Source organism: Eumetopias jubatus, unplaced genomic scaffold, assembly GCF_037043125.1.
Source record: "Eumetopias jubatus isolate StellerSeaLion01/CBP00866 unplaced genomic scaffold, mEumJub1_p1.0 scaffold_9, whole genome shotgun sequence".
NCBI classification, from domain to species: domain Eukaryota; kingdom Metazoa; phylum Chordata; class Mammalia; order Carnivora; family Otariidae; genus Eumetopias; species Eumetopias jubatus.
The window spans coordinates 69,101,279-69,119,417 of record NW_028274815.1 but is presented as its reverse complement, the minus strand read 5'-3'; positions in this window follow the sequence as shown (position 1 = coordinate 69,119,417).

Here is an 18,139-nt window from a genome sequence, read left to right as displayed (position 1 = left end):
TATATATTGCTTTTTAATTTTGTGCATTCTAATTTTGTTTCCCCAAATTAAGACATTAATAACTATGGTAGTTTAGCCATATGAACTCTTTTATGATGAGTCATCCCCATAACATGGCAAAACCTTCCTCTAGAGTGCAGAAGTAGAATCTTTTTCAGGAATAAGATGGCTTTGTTTTCTTCACTATGTCCAGAATTTTTATCAGCTTTTCTTGGATAGACACATAACATGATTGTAGGAAGAATGGTGCTTTAACAAGTATCAATCAATTCTGAAATTAATTTTATTAACAAATGTGGATATTCCAATTGAGTTAACTTGATAATGTGGCACAATAGGAAAAAAAAATACTGGACTGGAAATCAGGAAGAACTGTGTGTTAGTTATTGAACTGACTTTTTTTTTTGATTGTGATAGTTGCTTAGTCTTGCTGAGCCTCACTTTCTTTGTACACGTACAATGAGAAGATGAAAGAAAAATCTTTAAGGTCCCTTTCAGTTAAAATCATTATTATTTCTCTCATTGGTCAAGATTGACCATTTTTATGCACTGGAATAATGGTAAAGAAGGCAAAGGAGTAAACTTAGTGAAGTTTAAGTTGACATTGAAAACATTCAAGGACAATCTTTATTCAATATTGAGTGATGCTCGTAATCCAGTTATGGACCATTCTCCATGAGCAATGCACCATGCAAATAAAATATACTGTCATGGTGTTCAAGGGAATAGTTGTTCCCAACATGTTTTATTGTCAATTATCAACACATCCACACCTACAACATTATCAAGTTGTTTGTTTTCTGTTGCCTTTTTTTTATTCTAGCTATTTTATTCTAGATATAAGGTGATCTCACAGTGTGGTTTTGATTGGCATTTCCCTGATTATTAGTGATGTTGAGCATCTTTTCGTGGTTCTGTTGGCTATCTATATGGCTTCTTTGGAAAAAATGTCTATTCAATCCTCTGTCCATTGTTTTAATCAGATTGTATCTGGCATAATAGAGAAATTGGCCATTGAGCCCAGACTTGATAAGATTGAATATGGGGCCACTTATCTTATTTTGTGATTATTGGCTATGTTTCCTTCTGGAGGATCAACAGTTACTAGTTAAAGAAATCTAAATTCTTAAACTGCATTTAACAACTATGCCTCTTTAAAAATGCTATTGATTCAAACCAGTAAAACTGAAAAAAACCTTTAGATATATTAATGGCTATTTTTTTTTTTTTTTGTATCAACTCTACTGTTTTCATGGGGTTCCTGCATATTTGGCAAAATTTATTTCTGGGTGTGTTTTTGAGAGCTTTCCTGGATGAGATTAGCATCTGAATGAACAGACTAGATGACACTGACCGCCCTTCCTAATGTGGATGAGAATCATCATTGAGGGCCTGCACAGAAAAAAAAGACAGAGAAAGGGAGAATTATCTCTCTCTACCTGACTACTTGAATGTATCTTCTCCTTGTACTGGGACTTACATCATCAGTGTTCTTTTTTGCAGACCTCTGGACTCATACTGGACCTCCATCATGAGCTTTCCTGAGTCTTAAGCTTTCACATTTATAAATAAAACAGAATTATGGATTTCTAACTGATATAATTATCAAAGTGTAATTGATATAAAGTACACTGCTCAGGTCTAAAGTGTACAATTTAAGTTTTGAAACACATCTTTTGGTGTCAGATGTAAATGTAACTCCTGGCTCCATAAAATATGGGTAATAATTTGTATGCACAGAATTTTTGTAACTTAACAGAGAAATTTAGGGTTTCCTAGGGAGCCCAGGGGAATAGGATTCAAATAAAACCAAAGCATATTTTCTTCCACAGCTGGTATTATGCCTTCTTTTGATTTTACTTGGTAAAACCAAGTGGTACAGCATCTTACCCTTGCCACATGAACAGTATAAAACATAATTTTGGGCAATCATTATTCTTAATCTTTACTAAAGTGACAGTATTTTTCTTCTACATCCTCTTTAAACAACATACTCATAATCACCACTACTTCCCTCATGACTGTGCCAGAAAGCACTTATTGTTGGTCTTTGGCAGTCTTTGCAAATAAGAATCATGGGAGTGCCCTTAATCAGATTTTTATTTTTGTAAAAACGCAGAAGCAAATAAACATAATGAAACATCCTTGTCTCCTGTTAGACCATCAAATCTAATGGATCCAAGGACTGTTTAGTAAAATTCTTACAGGGGCATTCATGTGATATTCATTATTGGAAAAGAAAATCGTTGAAACCACATTAAGAAGTATCTGAAGTGAAGATAAATATATATATTTTTTGTCCTTCCTACTGCCAAGATATCTTACAGTGAGCTTTTCCACACTTCTCATTTTCTGTAGGAATAAAAATAGAAGTATAAAGGAGAAAGATGAAGGCTATTTTTGAGTTAGCACTGAGTTGATTATATGTTGCAAGCAGTGGAATTATGATTCTTTATTCTTTTCAAGGTAACAACAGCAGTAATGACTCTAAAAATGATAACTTAGTACCCTGCACTTAAATGTAGTCTTTTACCCCAGTTTTAGGACAGCAATTACACTTTACAACAGTTTTGAGAGTTGTATGTTAGGATAGCCATTAAGCCCTGTATAAGGATGAACAAATGGAGATGTAGTGACCGATGTTCTTCATTCTATTTTATGACCATCTCCACTACTGAATAAAAGCCAAGCATTCAATGATCAGTATAAACTTGTGGAACTCCTAGTGGAATTTTCTAAATTGTGTTACTTGAAAAGTTGGTTTAAAATGATAAGGAGTAAAGGTTATTTTTATAACTGTAAAATTGGACAGGATAATGTCATCTTTCTCTTTAAATTCTTCCTAGAAACTCAATTTATAGTCTTTACCTGGTCTCCAGAAAACCAAGACAAAAATATATACCGTGATTTTCTTTTATGCTTAAACATTTCTTGTTGCATTGTGTGTATTTTATGATATTCTAAATCAATTTTTTAGAACAAGACATTAAATTTATTATTATATAAATGGTAACTGTATTCTTTAAATTGTGTGTATATTAGATGCTTGATTAGAAATTCACCAAATATTTACTAACTGTCAAAGTACTTTAAGGAATTCTAAGAAAATAAGGTAGAAAAATACTTTGGGATTTTTTGCTTAGTACACTCCATTTATTTAACAATTTCAAAGAATGAAGGAGGCCTTTGAGTGTATGCTTTTGATATTTGAAACTTTATCTTTTTAGAGCAAATCATTTGTTTAAAGAAATGATATTTAATGGATCATAAAACCAGATCTGTCTTTCATATTGTCAAGGGAATGGATAATGTCCAGATAATTTGAGATGTCTTCTTTAGAAAACAAACTTTTATTTTAAAATAAACCATAGTAGATTAAACCATCAGCTATATAAACTAGACTATATTTTTTTGTGTATGTGGTCTAAAAATCTAGGTGTGTCTGATGATTTGACAAGGGGAATAAAACTGTCCAGATATCTAGTTTTGGAGTGGGTCCAGAGGTGATTACTTGGCACCAGGGAAGGCGACAAAGGACAGAAGATGGACCATATAGTTAAGCATTGTCATGGATAGTTCTAGTAACAAAACCTTGGCCAGACACCTGAGAGCAAGAACAAACCTTCCCAATGATAGGCTGCCAGCATCACATGTAAAAATTTGCCAAACGTGACTATGAAATTATTTCTTTTCTGTTAATCTAATTTTTAAAATTTATTTGATCACTAATAACATTTATTAGTAATTTTATATTCTCTTCTATAAGTCATTTGTGTTTTGCTAAGTTCATATAGTTTCTTTTGTCAGTTCTTCATTGTATATCTTATTTGGCAAATATTTTTCCAGTTTTTGGTAAGATTTTTAATATTGCTTGGTATTTCCAGTTTTAAGTAATTACATCTATTAATATTTTATATAATTACTTTTATATTAAGAGATCATTTCCCCAAAATATACAAAACATAAAATGAATCAAATCATGCAATATATAAGTAAATGTTTAGCCCTTTAATATATCCCAAATCTGGAGAAGTTATGGCTTGATTTGGGGCTCTAATTAAAATTATTCCTCCCTAGGGATGCCTGGCTGCACAGTCGGCTAAGTGTCTGACTCTTAGTTTTAGCTCAGGTTGTGATCTCAGGGTCGTGGGATTGAGCCCCGTGTTGGGCTCCACGCTCAGTGCAGAGTCTGCCTAAGTCTCTCTCTACCTCTCCCTCTGCCCCCCGCTCCTCAAACTCACTTTCTCTAAAATAAATGAGTAAATCTTTTAAAAATGTATTCCTCCCTAAAAGTTTGTTTCCTTTATACTTTTCATTGAATAATCCCTTCATTTTTGAATGTATTTATATAATAAAATCAATGTCATTGACATTTAGGGCTTGCGCTGCGATCATTCTCTTTGTTGGTACATTGTGTGTGTGTGTGTGTGTGTGTGTGTGTGTGTGTGTGTGTGTGTCCATCCATGATTACCATATCACACAATTTTAATATAGGTGACTTATAAATGTGTTTTAATATTAGATGAAACAAGCTGTGTTAGTTAGGACCCCCCAAAGAAAAAGAACCAATAGGATATACAAAATATTTATTATAATGAATTGGCTCACAATTTATGGAGACCTAAAAGTCCCACAGTCTGTCATCTGCAAACTGGAGATTTAGGAAACCTGGTGGTATAATTCAGTCTCTTTGAAGTCCTGAGAACCAGAGGAGCTACTTCCCAATTTGAGGGCAGGCAGAGATGAAATGAGATGTCCCAGGTCAACAGTGAGGCAAGAAAAAAAGGGACAAATTCCTCCTTCCTTCAACTTTTCTTCTATTTATGCTTTCAATGGATTGGATGATGCCCAACCACTTTGAGGGGAGGGAAAATTTACTTTACTGGGTCCACCAATTCAAATGCAAATCGCATCCAGAAACCATGTTTAATTTAGGCACCCTGTGGCCCACTCAAGTTGATACATAAAACTAATCATCACAAATTTCAATTAATTTGCTCCTTTATAATATTCAGTGTTCTGCTTCAATAACTTGATATATCTCTCCATTTTTTTTCAATTTATCTTTAAATCTTTATGGCAAAGTTTTGAAATTTATTTTTATTAGTTCTAGGTATGTTATTTTCATCTGCCTAATATTATTTTTTTAAAAGTTTGCTATAAGAGTACTAGGGTCAGTATTTATGTTGATATTCTTGTTCAGATAATGCACCAGTGCTCTTTGCAGTTCCATCATGGTTAGAAGGTAAGGTACTCCCTCCATGTTCTTATGAGGTTACTTATCCTCAAGTTCAGGGAGGACTTCAGTCTCCAGCACTCTTAAAATTCATAGGTTAGCCCATGTCAGTAGGAGGATCTTTTTTTTTTTTTAAAGATTTTATTTATTTATTTGACAGAGACACAGCGAGAGAGGGAACACAAGCAGGGGGAGTCGGAGAGGGAGAAGCAGGCCTCCCGCCAAGCAGGGAGCCCGATGTGGGGCTTGATGCGGGGCTCGATCCCAGGACCCTGGGATCATGACCTGAGCCAAAGGCAGACGCTTAATGACTGAGCCACCCAGGTGCCCCAGTAGGAGGATCTTTACTCAAGGATAGCTGATCCCCAGACTCATCTCTATCTTGTTTCCTTTCCTGAGCTGTCATAGTGTTGTATCCTCTCCTCATTTAGGTAGTCCTTATACTTAGTTCTTTCTTTTCCATTTGAGTTGTTCATCTTCCTCTTTTAGGCCTGCACAGGACCTGTCTTATGTAGTCAATAAGATGGCATGCTTTGAGAAGAGTTAAATAGTAGACGGATCTTCTCTTCAGATCTTGGTTCTGCCATAGTTAGCGCTGGGGAAGTCAAATGCCCCTTCAGGGTATAAGCAAGGGAGCAGGGATTGGTGAGAGCAAGCTGAGTAATACTTTGAGTTAAAACTTTGTTATATAGGTATATATGAAACATACAGTTTTTGCCCAACCCACCCACAAATAATTTTTTGATTAAAGGTAGAGTTCTAATGATGTTTTAATTGATTTTCTTGAATTTCCTCAGTATGTTATATACAAATGAGGATCTTTTTTCCCATATTTTCCTGTAACTTTTCTATTTAACTAAACTTTAATACTTGAGTCTTAGTGATTTAATAGGATAAAATATTAATGTGGGAAACTTAATGCGATATAAGAGTTAATGTGGCAAAACACTAATATTTGCTTGATGTGAAGGTTCAAAGAATAAAAATGTATATGTAAGTGTTTTTACCTGTTATGTTCCCTTAATTGTCCTTTTGTTTCCAGAGGTAACCAGTACAATAATTTATGTGTGTGCTGGTGTTGCCATCTCAGCAGTGTAAATATAACTAACTCTTACATAGTAATCTTGAATATGGATACAGCATACTGTATTTAGAGATTTAGATGTTTTCTAATTTTTGAGTATTATAACATCAATGCAGTAAGTATCCCCATGCTGGATTTGTTTTGTTACAGAGTGTGCATTTTGCTAATTTTATGTTTTTAATTTTTTTTAATTTTAATTTTTTATTGTTATGTTAATCACCATATATTACATCATTAGTTTTTGATGAAGTGTTCCATGATTCATTGTTTGTGCATAACACCCAGTGCTCCATGGAGAACGTGCCCCCTTGAATACGCATCACCAGGCTAACCCATCCCCCCCCCCTCCCCTCTAGAACCCTAGGTTTGTTTCTCAGAGTCCATCGTCTCTCATGGTTTGTCTCCCCCTCTGACTTACTCCCCCTCATTCTTACCCTCCTGCTATTTTCTTCTTTTTCTTTTTTCTTAACATATGTTGCATTATTTGTCGCAGAAGTACAGATCTGCGATGCAACAGTCTTGCACAATTCACAGCGCTCACCATAGCACATACCCTCCCCAATGTCTATCACCCAGCCACCCCATCCCTCCCACCCCCCACCACTCCAGCAACACTCAGTTTGTTTCCTGAGATTAAGAATTCCTCATATCAGTGAGGTCATATGATACATGTCTTTCTCTGATTGACTTATTTCACTCAGCATAACACCCTCCAGTTCCATCCACGTCGTTGCAAATGGCAAGATCTCATTCCTTTTGATGGATGCATAATATTCCATTGTGTATATATAACGTATCTTCTTTATCCATTCATCTGTCGATGGACATCTTGGCTCTTTCCACAGTTTGGCTATTGTGGACATTGCTGCTATAAACATTGGGGTGCACGTACCCCTTCGGATCCCTACATTTGTATCTTTACGGTAAAGACCCAGTAGTGCAATTGCTGGATCCTATGGTAGCTCTATTTTCAACTGTTTGAGGAACCTCCATACTGTTTTCCAGAGGGGTTGCACCAGCTTGCATTCCCACTAACAGTGTAGGAGGGTTCCCCTTTCTCCGCATCCCCGCCAACATCTGTCGTTTCCTGACTTGTTCATTTTAGCCATTCTGACTGGTGTGAGGTGGTCTCTCATTGAGGTTTTGATTTGGATTTCCCTGATGCCGAGCGATGTTGAGCACTTTTTCATGTGTCTGTTGGCCATTTGGATGTCTTCTTTGGAAAAATGTATGTTCATGTCTTCTGCCCATTTCTTTCTTTTTTTTTTTTTTCTGCCCATTTCTTGATTGGAGGATTTGTTCTTTGGGTGTTGAGTTTGATAAATTCTTTATAGATTTTGGATACTAACCCTTTATCTGATATGTCATTTGCAAATATTTTCTCCCATTCTGTCGGTTGTCTTTTGGTTTTGTGGACTGTTTCTTTTGCTGTGCAAAAGCTTTTTATCTTGGTGAAATCCCAAGAGTTCATTTTTGCCCTTGCTTCCCTTGCCTTTGGCGATGTTTCTAGGAAGAAGTTGCTGCAGCTGAGGTCGAAGAGGTTGCTGCCTGTGTTCTCCTTTAGGATTTTGATGGACTCCTGTCTCACATTTATGTCTTTCAACCATTTGGAGTCTATTTTTGTGTGTGGTGTCAGGAAATGGTCCAGTTTCATTCTTCTGCATGTGGCTGTCCAATTTTCCCAAAACCATTTGTTGAAGAGACTGTCTTTTTGCCATTGGACATTCTTTCCTGCTTTGTGAAAGGTAAGTTGACCATAGAGTTGAGGGTCCATTTCTGGGCTCTCGATTCTGTTCCATTGATCTATGTGTCTGTTTTTGTGCCAGTACCATACTGTCTTGATGATGACAGCTTTGTAGTAGAGCTGGAAGTCCGGAATTGTGATGCCACCGGCTTTGCTTTTCTTTTTCAACATTCCTCTGGCTATTCGGGGTCTCTTCTGGTTCCATACAAATTTTAGGATTATTTGTTCCATTTCTTTGAAAAAAATGGATGGTATTTTGATGGGGATTGCATTGAATGTGTAGATGGCTCTAGGTAGCATTGACATCTTCACAATGTTGGTTTTCCCAATCCATGAGCATGGGACATTTTTCCATTTCTTTGTGTCTTCTTCAGTTTCTCTCATGGGTATTTTATAGTTTTCTGAGTACAGATCCTTTGCCTCTTTGGTTAAATTTATTCCTAGGTATCTTATCGTTCTTGGTGCAATTGTAAATGGGATTGACTCCTTGATTTGTCTCTCTTCTGTCTTGTTGTTGGTATATAGGAATGCACTGATTTCTGTGCATTGATTTTATATCCTGCTACCTGACTGAATTCTGGTATGTGTTCTAGCAGTTTGGGGTGGAGTCTTTTGGGTTCCACATACAGTATCATATCATCTGCGAAGAGTGTGTTTGACTTCCTCTTTGCTGATTTGGATGCCTTTGATTTCTTTTTGTTGTCTGATTGCTGTGGCTAGGACTTCTAATACTATGTTGAATAGCAATGGTGATAGTGGACATTCCTGCCGCGTTCCTGACCTTAGGGGAAAAGCTCTCAGCTTTTCCCCATTGAGAATGATATTCGCTGTAGGTTTTTCATAGATGGCTTTTATGATATTGAGGTATGTACCCTCTATGCCTATACTCTGAAGAGTTTTGATTAAGAAAGGTTGCTGTACTTTGTCAAATGCTTTTTCTGCATCTATTGAGAGGATCATATGATTCTTGTTCTTTCTTTTCTTAATGTATTGTATCACGTTGATTGATTTGTGGATGTTGAACCAGCCTTGCAGCCCAGGGATAAATCCCACTTGGTCATGGTGAATAATCCTTTTAATGTATTGTTGGGTCCTATTGGCTAGTATGTTGGTGAGTATTTTTGCATCCATGTTCATCAAGGATATTGGTCTGTAATTCTCCTTTTTGATGGGTCTTTGTCTGGTTTGGGGATCAAGGTAATGTTGGCCTCATAACATGAGTTTGGAAGTTTTCCTTCCATTTCTATTTTTTGGAACACTTTCAGGAGAATAGGTATTAATTCTTGAAATGTCTGATAGAATTCCCCTGGGAAGCCATCTGGCCCTGGGCTTTTGTTTGTTGGGAGATTTTTGATGAATGCTTCAATTACCTTAGTGGCTATAGGTCTGTTCAGGTTTTCTATTTCTTCCTGTTTCAATTTTGGTAGTTGATACATCTCTAGGAATGCACCCATTTCTTCCAGGTTATCTAATTTGCTGGCATAGAGTTGCTCATAATATGTTCTTATAATTGTTTGTTTTCCTTTGGTGTTGGTTGTGATCTCTCCTCTTTCATTCATGATTTTGTTGATTTGGGTCATTTCTCTTTTCTTTTTGATAAGTCTGGCCAGGGGTTTATCAATCTTGTTAATTCTTTCAAAGAACCAGCTCCTAGTTTTGTTGATCTGTTCTACTGTTCTTTGGGTTTCTATTTCATTGATTTCTGCTCTGATCTTTATTATTTCTCTTCTCCTGCTGGGTTTAGGCTTTTTTTGCTGTTCTTTCTCCAGCTCCTTTAGGTGTAGGGTTAGGTTGTGTATTTGAGACCTTTCTTGTTTCTTGAGAAAGGCTTGTATTGCTATATACTTTCCTCTCAGGACTGCCTTTGCTGTATCCCAAAGATTTTGAACAGTTGTGTTTTCATTTTCATTGTTTTCCATGAATTTTTTTAATTTCTCTTTAATTTCCTGGTTTACCCATTCATTCTTTAGTAGGATGCTCTTTAGCCTCCATGTATTTGAGTTCTTTCCAACTTACCTCTTGTGGTTGAGTTCTAGTTTCAAAGCATTGTGGTCTGAAAATATGAAGGGAATAATCCCAATCTTTTGGTACTGGTTGAGACCTGATATGTGACCTTGGATGTGATCAATTCTGGAGAATGTTCCATGGGCACTAGAGAAGAATGTGTATTCCGTTGCTTTGGGATGGAATGTTCTGAATATGTCTGTGAAGTCCATTTGGTCCAGTGTGTCATTTAAAGTCTTTATTTCCTTGTTGATCTTTTGCTTAGATGATCTGTCCATTTCAGTCATGGGGGTGTTAAAGTCCCCCACTATTATTGTATTGTTGTCAATGTGTTTCTTCACTTTTGTTATTAATTGCCTTATATAATTGGCTGCTCCCATGTTCGGGGCATAGATATTTACAGTTAGATCTTCTTGTTGGATAGACCCTTTAAGTAGGATATAGTGTCCTTCCTCATCTCTTATTACAGTCTTTGTTTTAAAATCTAGTTTGTCTGATATAAGGATTGCCACCCCAGCTTTCTTTTGGTATCCATTAGCATGGTAAATGGTTTTCCACCTCCTCACTTTCAATGTGGGGGTGTCTTTGGGTCTAAAATGAGTCTCTTGCAGACAGCATATTGATGGGTCTTGTTTTTTAATCCAATCTGATAGCCTTTGTCTTTTGATTGGGGCATTTAGCCCATTTACATTCAGGGTAACTATTGAAAGGTATGAATTTAGTGCCATTGTGTTGCCTGTAAGGTGACTGTTACTGTCTATTGTCTGTGTTCCTTTCTGATCTATGCTGCTTTTAGGCTCTCTCTTTGCTTAGAGGACCGCTTTCAAGATTTCTTGGAGGGCTGGTTTAGTGTTTGCAAATTCCTTTAGTTTTTGTTTGTCCTGGAAGGTTTTGATCTCTCCTTCTATTTTCAATGACAGACTAGCTGGATATAGTATTCTTGGCTGCATATTTTTCTCATTTAGTGCTCTGAATATATCTTGCCAGTCCTTTCTGGCCTGCCAGGTCTCTGTGGATAGGTCCGTTGCCAATCTAATATTTCTACCATTGTTGGTTACATATCTCTTCTCCCGAGCTGCTTTCAGGATTTTCTCTTTGTCTCTGAGACTCGTAAGTTTTACTATTAGATGTCGGGGTGTTGACCTATTTTTATTGATTATGAGAGGGGTTCTCTGTGCCTCTGGGATTTTGATGCCTATTTCCTTCCTCACATTAGTGAAGTTCTCTGCTATTGTTTGCTCCAATATACCTTCTGCCCTTCTCTCTCTTTCTTCTTCTTCTGGGATCCCAATTATTCTAATGTTGTTTCGTCTTATCGTATAGCTTATCTCTCGAATTCTGCCCTCGTGATCCTGTAGTTTTTTATCTCTCTTTTTCTCAGCCTCTTTATTTTCCATCATTTGGTCTTCTGTATTGCTGATTCTCTCTTCTGCCTCATTTATCCTAGCAGTTAGTGCCCCCATTTTTGATTGCACCTCATCAGTAGCCTTTTTGATTTCGACTTGGTTAGATTTTAGTTCTTTTATTTCTCCAGAAAGGGTTTCCCTAATAACTTCCATGCTTTTTTCAAGCCCAGCTAGTATCTTTAAAGTCATGATTCTGAACTCCAGGTCCGACATTGTACTAATGTCCGTATTGAGTAGGTCCCTGGCTGACGGTACTACCTCTTGTTTTTTTTGCTGAGGTGATTTTTTCGTCTTGTCAGTTTGTCCAGAGGAGAATATATGAATGAGAGAACAAAATGCTAATAGGGTAACAATGTCCCCAGCAAATATACTGTATACAAATCAGAAAAGACCTGAAACCAGGGGACAAGAAAGGGAAAGAAAGAAAAAAGAAAGAGAAAAAGAAAGAAAAAAGAAAAAAATGTTAAAAACAAAAACAGAACAATACAAAAAAAGCAGAATATGATCAAATATGATCAGGCTAGTGCATAGATCAGTGCCACACACTAGATTTTGGGCGTATTTTGGTCTGTTAGAAAAAAGTGCCCCCTAAAATTTTAAAGGAAGAAAGACATATATGTACAAAATAAGCGTCGATACAATGAAGGGATGGAAGATGACTGTAAAGATGAAAATTATAAAAGATTTTATAAAAGGAATTGATAAGTTGTTTGAAAAAAGAAAGAAGATTTAAAAAAAAAAAGAAAAAGGGAGAGAATGCGGTCAGGCAGGAGACTAGAACAAAGCCAAACAGTAGTGTTTTAGGGTATATTTTGATCTGTTAGAAGAAACTGTATCTCAAAATTTTAAAGAGAGAACAACTTATATATATATGCCAAAAATAAGGGTAACTGCTATGAAGGGATAAAATATGACTCTAAAAATGAAAAATAAAAAATGTTTTTTTTAAAAAAAGGATTGCTAAGATGTTGGTTGAAAGAGGGAAAAAGTAAAATTAAAAAAAAACAGTTAAAAAAATTAACTTTGATGAACTAATGAATCATGGTTAAAAAAAAGCCATGAATTCTTGTGCAGTATTCCCCTAGCGCTGGAGTTCTCCCGTTGTCCTTGATCCGTAAACTTGGTCTTGGCTTGCTGGATGTTCTTGCTGATCTTCTGGGGGAGGGGCCTGTTGCCGTGGTTCCCAAATATCTTTGCGGGAGGCGGAATTGCCCCACCCTTGTTGGTCTGGGCTAAAGCAAGCTGCTCGGGTTTGCTCTCAGGAGCTTTTGTTCCCTGCAAGCTCTGGTACAGCTTGGGAGGACCAGGGCGAAAATGGTGGCCTCCCAATCTCCACCCGGAGGAGCTGAGAACTTGGGGCCCCGCTCCTCAGTGCGCCCCCAGAGAAAAGCAGTCACTCCCGTGTCCCCGGTCTCGGGCCGCACTCCGTGCTCACCCGGCCTGTGACTGAGCGTTTCTATGTCTGGCACCCAACCCCGTGTGGAGTCTCCAAACCCAGCAGATCCCTGTGGTGCATTCCAGCGCCACTCCTCCCGGGGGAGAAAGGGGAGTCTCCCCGGCCCTGCTGCTTGTTGGGCCCCTGGGAGGAGCAGTGGCCCGACTGGGTGGTGGATCACAGTTTATGGCAACCCCGAGCTGAGAGCCCACGCCTGGGCTCCGTCTCTGCAGCCGGCTTCCCCGCTCCGATACCTGGGAGCTCTGCCGCACTCAGGCACCCCCAGTCTTTCTGTGACCCTGAGGGTCCTGAGACCCACTGTCCCGGGAGGATTCCACCCCCCCACTTAGCCACTGCAGCGACGTCCCTCAGTGGAGCCAACTTCTCAAAGTTCCGATTTTGTGCTCCGCGGCTCTATCACTCGCCAGAAGCGGCCGTCGGAAGCCCCCTCCCCCGCCTTCTATCCTCCCAAATATCGCCTAGGATTTACTTTTCCGCACGTCCTACCTTCCAGTAAGTGGTCGCTTCTCTGTTCAGAGAGTTGTTGCTACTCTCCTCTTCGATCTCCTGTTGAGTTCGTAGGTATTCAGAATGGTTTGATCCCTATTCAGTTGAATTCCTGAGACCAGACGAAATCTAGGTCTCCTACTCCTCCGCTATCTTGCTCCGCCTGCGCATTTTGCTAATTTTAATAGAGACTATCAAATTGCCTTTCAAATTGCTTATCCCGGTTAACACACACACACACACACACACACACACACACACACACACACACACACACACACCCAGTACTGTTTTCCCTCATATGTATCAGTGTTGGGACTTTTATTCTTTCTGTCTTTTTAACAGTTGAGTCTCATGAACATCTCTTGCACAGCATAAGATTAGGCAGGATACTTGATTTATGACACATTTTTATCATTGATCACATATTTTCTATTTTATTTTTAAATAGTTTAATAATACAGTAAGCATCTGTGAAGTAACTACCCAAAACATATGGCATAACCTTGAAAATAACCTATACTTAGTCACTCTTGCAAATGTGACAAGTGAAAAATTGCCTCCTTTTTAAATATTTGCCCTTCCCTGACTATTAGCTTTTCTCGAGATTGTTTTTTCTAAGAATTTAAGTTTCCTCTCTTATGAATTAGTTGTGCTTTACCCATTTCTCCACTAAGCTGTTGTCTTTCTATTATTTATTTGTAAAAGTTATTTTTTTAAAGATTTATTTATTTTAGAGAGAGAGTGTATGCGTGTAGAGGGGAGGGGCAGAGGGAGAGGAACAAAGAGTCTTAAGCAGACTCCCTCTGGAGGACAGAACCTGATGTTAGCTCCATCTCAGGACCCTGGGTTCATGACCTGGGCGGAAACCAAGAGTCAATGCTGAACTGACTGAGCCACCCAGGCACCCCCCCTCCTTTTTTGGTTAGGATTTATTTATTTATTTATTTATTTTAAAGATTTTATTTATTTATTTGAGAGAGCGAGAATGAGAGAGAGAGCACATGAGAGGGGGGAGGGTCAGAGGGCGAAGCAGACTCCCTGATGTGCAGGGAGCCCGATGTGGGACTCGATCCCGGGACTCCAGGATCATGACCTGAGCCGAAGGCAGTCACTCCAAAGGCAGTCGCTTAACCAACTGAGCCACCCAGGCGCCCTAAGATTTATTTATTTAAAGGGGAGAGAGAGAGTGTAAAAGTTCTTACATATGACTAAATAGTAATCCCTTTAAGAGATATGTCCCTTTTCTTATCTTGTAACTTTAATTACAGTGTCTTAAGTAACAATTAAATTTTATTTGTTTTACTTGCTAATTATGGCAGAATGATGCTAGTTATTGACCCAAACTATATTATCTTCTTACATTTTATAGTCTTTCTTGTAGTTAAGTGTAGGGATGTGAATAGATTACAGCCAATGGTTATTTGTTTGAAATCCAGCTCTCCAATAAAAATGTCCTATATGTGATCCTCTATGTTAGTTTTCCCTTACAGTTGGTCAAAATGGATACCACTCATAGTGCGGCCTTGGGAGCCTCATGACTTAGAACATAGCTACAATACACACTTTTTTCCAATCAGCTTTTCCACTAATGTTAATTTTATATTTTAGGATCCAAAATAAGATCCTACATTGCATTTTGTTATCATGTCTACTTAGTGCTTTCCATTACTGTGAAAAATCTTTAGTCTTCTCCTGTTTTTCTTTGGCATTTTTAAACAGTGCCAGTCAGTTATTTTGTAGGAAAGTTTATACTTTATGATAGACAATTCTATGAGATTTGACAAATGCATAGTTATATTTCCCCTACAACTCATTATACACAAAATTATATCACAAAAAATTCCCTCATATTTCTCCTTTGTAGGTAACCATTCCCCTCCTTTTCCTCTGCTAACCAATAATTTGTTTGCCTTTTCCAGAATGCCATATAAATGGGACTGTGCAACGTTTGATCCTTTTTAGTGCCAAGTAGTATTCCCATACATGAATGTATCATAGTTTATTCACCATTTGAAAAATGTTTCACTTGTTTGAAGTCTTGGTGATTATGAATAAAGCTGCTACAACCACTTGGCATCTTGTGAAAACATTAGTTTTTATTTCTTAGGAAATTGATGAATCATTTACTTTATAAAAAACACCAAACAGTGCTTGTATCATTTTCATTCCCATCAATACAGTTCCAGTTAAATCACTTTCTTGTAAGTATATGGTATTGTCAGTTCTAGTAACTTTAGCCATTCTAGTATGTGTGGAGATGCATCTCTCTATGGTTTTATTTTCCATTTTCCTAGTTACTAATTTTGCTAAACTACTTTTCATGGGCTTCTGTGCCATCTGTTTATCTTTTTGGAGTAATGCTTGTTTTGATCTTTTGCCCATTTATATGCTTTGACCTAATTGCACACATATTTATTTTTCCCAGTTCTTGGCTATTATTTTTGCTGGGTAAAGAATTTAGTTTTGAAAGTCATTTTCTCTTAGGGTGCCTGGGTGGCTCAGTCGTTAAGCGTCTGCCTTCGGCTCAGGTCATGATCCCAGGGTCCTGGGATCGAGTCCCACCTCAGGCTCCCTGCTCAGCAGGAAGCCTGCTTCTCCCTCTCCCACTCCCCCTGCTTGTGTTCCTGCTCTCGCTGTCTCTCTCTGTCCAATAAATAAATAAAATCTTTAAAAAAAAAAAGAAAGTCATTTTCTCTTAGCTTTTTGAAGATGTTTTCCTATTTTATTATTGTATTAATTTTACTAGTGAAAATTTTCTTCTGATGCTAATCTATTTTTTATTCTTTGAAGATATTTTTTCTTTATCTCTGGAATATTTTAGGATTCTCCACTTACTGTAGACATTCTCAAATGTTATTGCTTCTTGAGTGTGTATGTCTGTGTGATCCTTTGGGGCACTTAGTGGGACCTTTCAATACAGGAAGTGCTCATGGACTTGTTTTTCTTTATTCTTTTTTAAAAGTTTTTTCTACCTGCTGGAACTCTTTTATGCTTTTATACAGATATGGAACTTCTGGATGCCATCTCCATGTGCCTTGATTTTTATCTTATACTTACCATGTTATATGATTTTGACATTCTGAGATCTTTTACACTACATTTTCTAGTACATTTGCATTTTATTTCATTCTGATATCCTCTCACATATATATTTTTCCTCAAAATACATATGTATGTTTTCTTGACCTTATTTTTTAAAGTACCTTCATCATGTGCTTGAATTCTTTCATTTTTTAGAAAATTGACTTTTATACCAGATGGAGGAATTGACTGAGAATAATATTCTTACTTCCTACATTTTCCTTTAGAAATTTGTGGACTTTTATTCATGAATTTAGAATTCCAGTTATACCATGTTCTTTGTATAACTGAATTTGAACAAGAATATATCCACCTCAAATTGAGGTCAAATACTTATATGTAGTGTCACATATTCTGAGAATACAGTGCAAAAGACAGAAACATCAAAGTAAATTCTGGGGTTCCATGTGTCTATTATAGTAAATCAATTCTGTTTCTGTCATTAAAACATGTTGTAGACCCATTCTTTTTTTTTATTTTTTTAAAGATTTTATTTATTTATTTGACAGAGAGAGAGACAACGAGAGAGGGAACACAAGCAGGGGGAGTGGGAGAGGGAGAAGCGGGCTTCCCACTGAGCAAGGAGCCCAGTGCAGAACTCGATCCCAGGACCCTGGGATCATGACCTGAGCTGAAAGCAGAAGCTGACGCTTAACGACTGAGCCACCCGGGTCCCTTGTAGGCCCATTCTTAATGATACTACAGTCTTACACAGAGGGAGAGGTTTATCTGCATCTCTATAAATTCTCTGGAGAAAACAATGCAGGGAGAGGGAAATTACAATCCCAAAAGGATGAGGAAATTGAACAAGGTGGTTTTGGGTGAACAAGGTATCTATAAATAGGGAAGATGCCAGCAAGATCTATTTGGTGTTAGAGAGGAAGCCTCAGGTCATTAAGATAAATGTGAAAATGAGACTAAATTAGAAAACTGGAAAAAAATGTAGAGCATTAAATCTGAAATCCCAGGGCAGGCTGCCCTGGAATAAGTAGAAGCTTGATAGAAAATGTAATTTCAACAAAACTGCTTAGCCAAAAGAAAGCTTTAAATGTGTTGGATGCTCTTTAAAGGGAAAGTGATGAGATACATGAGAGGTAGTATATTGTAGCAGTTCAGAGTTTGGGCATTGCTGCCAGAAACTGGGCCACCAGTGCATGAATCCCAGCTTTATGAATTACTAGCTTCTCTGTGCCTTGTGCTCCTTGTTTATAAATGGTGCTAATAGTCACCACTTCCCGTTACACTTTTTGTGAAGATTAAATTTGTTAATGCACATGAAGCACTTAGAGAAATGTCATAACTTTTAAATGTCAGACATTATAATACAGTAAATATTTAGAAAGTCATTAACATCCATATTTAGATAACAGAACAATATGTTGATGATTAACTTTTGTTGATCTCATTCTATGTTTTAAGTGTGTGCCTCATCTAATTTAATCCTCAAACCAACCTGTGAATTAAGAGGTATTATTATTCCTTTGTTTGGATAAGGAAACTGAACTTTTTGATAGATGAGTGTTTTTCCCAAGTTTATGACCACGGTAAATCCAAAAACTGGGAGTTTGGCTGGATCCAGAACTTTAGCACTTGCCACTATGCTAGGGTGTTGTAATTATGAAATCATTATTTATTTGTA